Genomic DNA, 5,517 nt, shown 5'->3' on the forward strand with positions numbered 1-5,517 from the left:
CGGGGGGAACTGCCACCTTCCTTCAGAAATGAAACAGGAGCCTCTGAGGCTGAGGAAGGGGACCCTCCAAGAGGTAATTAAAGCCCTGAGAGCCCGACCGTCTCCCCTTGGGCATCTGACACTGAGAGGGTCACGGGGGCCGTGGTAAGGCCACGTTCCCCTTCACAAGCCAGCCCAGAACAGACACCCAAGCCTCCCCTTCCAGTTCCCCTAGCTTGAAATGAAAGAGCCGGCTGGAGACTGGGGCGCAAAAACAGCAAAAGCTGCCCAGAATGAAACCAAAACTCCACACCATCTCACAGGAGAGGAAAGGAGAGAGAGAAGCACACAGAAGGGGACCTCCCTGGTGGTTCAGTGGCTAGGACCCCTGTTTCCCAAGGCAGGGGGCCCCGGGTTCAATCCTTGGTCAGGGAATGAAGGGCCCACATGCCAAAGGTCCCACAGACTGCAATGAAGATCTCAGATCTCGTGCGCTGCAGCTAAGACCCAGGGCAGCCAAATAAATACTGAAAAAAATAAAAAGAAAGAAAGGAAGAAGAGTACAGAGAGGAAGAAAGAAGCAGAGGGAGGTGACAAGACAAACACCAAAGGACCAGTTCCAGAGCCCCCTCAACCCCAGCCCCACGGGCCCACCAGGCGCCAAGAGGACAGCTGCTGCCGGAATCAAGGTTCCACGCAAAACCCAACTTTTCCAGCCAAATAGAAATCTATGGAATTCCCTGGAGGTCCAGTGGTTAACACAGCCAAGGGCCCCAGGGTTCAATCCCTGGTCAGGGAAGTTAAAAAAAGAAAAAGAAGTCCACTCTGCCAGGCTGTGTGAGTAAGGACGTTTCTCCGAGATCCCTTGTGACTGGAGGGGCTTCCCACGCGCTGCAGGCAGCGGGAAGTGACCTACGGGCAGGGGGCGGTGGCCCTGGGAGAGGGTGACAGTGACCCAGAGGATCGGGCTTGGGAATCTAAGGACCGCCTCTAGGAGGGGCCGCTCCAGAAAGCCTGCGGGTTTCCAACCCACCCCGGAGGCCTCCTTCCCAGGCTGCGCCTACAAAGAGCAGAGAAGTCAAAGGAAGACCAGGTCACAGCCGCCACTAGGAGCAGGACTGGAAAGAGGCCCTGTCTTGCTTCTCTTTACAAGCTCTTGCGCACTGCTCCACTTCTTCACCATATGCGTGTATTCCTTTGATAAAAATAATTCTTGCAAATAGTGGTGAGGGCTGGAAGCAGGCTTGGCTCTAGACAAATGTTTGAGGTTTGCCTCAACCTGGGCCTCCCTGCCACAGGCTTTGAAGAGGAAGAATCACCCCCCACCCGGCCCAGAGCCGCAGGGGGTGACCCCAGACGCGCCAGGCCAGCCTGGGTCGTCCTCCCCTCCCGCCTGCCAGAATAATGCCGCACCCTCCACCACCAGCCGTCTGCTCCTCTTCTGTTTGCCTCAGCCTCCCTGGGGCAAGACGGGGGGCAGATGTGCGAGCCTCGGCCCTGGGGTGCGGAGACTGACCAGGGACTGACACCCGCCCACCGCAGGGCGCTGGGCGGCCGCTGTGGGAGGGGTGTCCTGAGAGCCGGGCCCACCCAGCGGCTCCGCAAAGCGCCCCAGCACAGCATGGAGAGGCAGGTGGCCAGTGAGCCCTCCCCACCACACGCACACACATGCTCTCACACACACACTCATACACACCCAGTCACACATGCACACACACATATACTCACACACAGTCATACACACAATCACATACACACTCACATACACACACAGACATATATACACTCACACACACATACACTCACATGCACTCACAAACACATATACACACACTCAACACACATACACACACATACACACATATATACACACACATAAACACACACACATACACACATACATTCACACACATACACTCACATACACACACATACACACACATACACAGTCACACACATTCACTCACACACATATACAAACACACTCACACACACATACACACTCACACTCATACACACACATACACACTCACACATATATTCAGAGTCACACACCCCGTCACAGACGCACACACATATATACTTACACACTCATACACGCAATCTCACACACACACACACACGCATACATTCATGCACACTCACACACACATACATTCTCATGTAGTCACACACATGTACACACTCATACACACACATACACACACATACACATGCACTCACACACATACACACACTCAGACACACATACACTCACACATACACACTCACACTCATTCACACACACTCATACACACACATTCACACACATACACACACACCCTGTCACACACACACACTCACACACTTGTGCCCACACACATACACTCACACATATTCACACACACATACACGCACACAGACATACACTCACACACACACACTCATATACATACACACACATACATACACACTTACATTCACACATGCACTCACACACACACATTCACACACATAATAGACTCTCACACACATACACACACTTGCACACACATACACACACTCACACATATATACACACTCAGACACAAACTCACTCACTCTCACACACACACACACACTCACACACACTCTTCTGGCCAGAGTTGCTTCTCCCCGCTCTAGGCCCTGAATACTCTGACCCTGGTAGGGCTCCGGGAGGGGTTGCCGGCCTGGGACTGGGCCCAAACCTCTTGGCGCCTCTGAGGAGAAAGGCTGTGGCTGGAGCAGCCCCTGCCTGAGGGTTGGGGAGGAGGATCTAAACAATCGTTACGGACCACAAGGAGCCCCAGCACCAGGTGTGAAGTGAGAAGTGATGGGCACCAGGAAAGCCCCCCGAACATTGACCTGCCGAGAGGCCCCCTGGGAGATCCCGGGCAAGAGGCGCAGCGTCCCCGAGCTCTGGCGCGCGCAGGAGCTCACGGGGGGCTCAAGGGCTGGCCGGAAAGAGGCAGGAGCTGGAGGGGGCCCTCATCCACCCTCCCTGCCACTGCTCCCCACATGTCCTGAGCCCATGGCGCCACGCTCCTCCCTGCCCCAGGCCTGATCATCCTCCAGGCCGCTGAGCTGTCACCTCCTCAGAGGCCTGTCCTGACCCCCTCAGGGTTCTCCGGCCCGTGGAGCTCCCGAAGGCCCCCTCCCCTCCCCAGCACTCGTCACGGTGTGTGATTGGATGCCCATTCGTGCCCATCCTGGCCTCTCCTAACGGGCCCATCGACTCCATGAGGGCACCAAGCTGGACTCCCCCAGCTCCAAAGAGTGATGGACCCAACGCTTGATTTTCTCCCCAAATCTGACCCTTCCTGAGGCTTCTCCAGTTTCATAAACAGGATTCCCTTCTCACAGCCTAAGCCAGACACCTAGGGGACCTCCTGGACAGGTTCTTCTCACTCTGCTCACTGTGTCAGGGATCCCAGTGGACGCACTTTCCACCCACACCCCACCTCCCTCACCACCAAGGACTTCACCCACCGAACTGTCACCCCGACCTCTGAGCGGGTCTCCAGGCCCCGTGGTCCTCCCACCAAGTCATCCTCCACACAAGAGGCAGAGAGGAGATGTGAAAGTCCATCTCGGATCAGATCATTCCTCTTTTCAAACCTTCTACACGTCTCTTCTTGTTCAGAATAAAATCCAACATTCTTCCCACGACCTTCAACGCCCTATGTGATCTATAACTGAAGTCTAGGATACCATGTCCACCGCCTTCTTGCCCTCCCTCTCACTGCCGGAGGGGCGGCCATGCTGGCCGCTGGCTCTTCTTTGATGGGTTACAGCTGGGGACCTCCTACCATGCTGCCCTGTCCCCCCAAATCCCTGGGCCACTTCCTTCATTCCTTCAGAATTCTGCTCTAAGATCACCTTGTCAGAGAGGTCTTCCTCACCACTCTTTTTTTGTTGTTGTTGAAGTATAATTAATGTACAATAGTATATAAGTTACAGGTGTACCATATAGTGATTCACAATTTTAAAGGTTATATTCCTTTTTGGCACGCATGCTCAGTCACTTAAGTCATGCCTGACTCTTTGCCACCCTATGGACAGTGGCCCACCTCCCCTGTCCATGGGATTCTCCAGGCGAGAATACTGGAGTGGGTTGCCATGCCCTCTTTTGCGGGGATCTTCCTGATCCAGGGATCAAAGCTGTGTCTCCTGCGTCTTCTGCATTGCAGGTACATTCTTTACTGCTGAGCCACCAGGGAAGCCCATATTCCATTTATAGTTGTTACCAAATATTAGCTATATTCCCTACATTGCATAATATATCCTCAGAGTTTCTTTTATATGTAACTGTTTGTACCTCTTACTCTTCTACCCCTATATTGACCCTCCTCCCTTCCCTCTCCCTACTACTGATAACCACTGATTTGTTCTATCTGCGAGTCTGCACCTTTTCTGTTATATTCACTATTTTGTTACATTTTTTAGATTCCACATGTAAGTGTGCTATTGTGTGGTATTTATCTTTCTCAGTTTGATTTATTTCACTTAGTATACTTCTCTCCAAGATCACTATGCGGTTACAAGTGGCAAAACTTCCTTCTTTTTTATGACTGAGTAGCATTCCACTGTATATATACACCTTCTTTATATACTCGTCGTTTGATGGACACTTACCTTGCTTCCATTCCCCCATTATTATTTCCTTACCCTGTTTAATTTTGCTTCATTGACCTTATCCTCACCCACTAGATTAACATATTCACTGGTTTATTGACATATTATCTGGCTCCCTCTGCTATAACATTACCTCCATGAAACCATGGACTTTATCGTCTATGCACTGACTGCTGTATATTCAGTGCTCAAAACAGTGTCTGGCACATAGTAAACACCCAGTAACTGTTGTTTACATAATTAAAAACTCAGGAACACTTCGCTGAGCAAGTTAATTAAATGTCCCTTCTATTCATTGGTCACTAAAACAGGCTGGAAATCATAAAAATAAAGAAACTAATAGCCTCTTCTTGGACCTTCTGTTCTAGTGGAAGAGTGAAATAGGTGAGCAGTGAACTATAACAGGACGAAACCAAGCAGGTTCCAATAAGAAACACACCAGCCGGCCCTTTTGACATTGACCGAGCATGTGAATGTGTCAGGCTGGGGTGTTTTGTTTTGTTTTGAATTTACTTTTATTTATTTGGCTGCATTGGGTCTTAGCTGCAGCACATGAGATCCTCAACCTCTTAGTTGTGGCCTATGGATCTGGTTCCCTGACCAGGGATGGAACCCAGGTCCCCTGCACTGGGAGTATGGAGTCTTAGCCACTGGACCATCAGGGAAGTCCCTGGGGTGTTTTCTGACTCCAGTCAACTCTCCAATTCTCCAACCCCTACTGGGAGTCCTATAATTTCATTCAACTTTGACACTGACTACTTTACACAGACCACACAAGCTAAGGGCTCAGTTCTCCAAGACTGCCTCTACTTCAGATGTCCTGGGGCGCCCATACTTCTGACCAACTGACTATAAATCAGAGATTCTCGTGACCCCCTCTTCAAGTTCTATAGTTTGCTAGAA

Source organism: Ovis canadensis, chromosome 26 (genome assembly GCF_042477335.2).
Source record: "Ovis canadensis isolate MfBH-ARS-UI-01 breed Bighorn chromosome 26, ARS-UI_OviCan_v2, whole genome shotgun sequence".
NCBI lineage: Eukaryota > Metazoa > Chordata > Mammalia > Artiodactyla > Bovidae > Ovis > Ovis canadensis.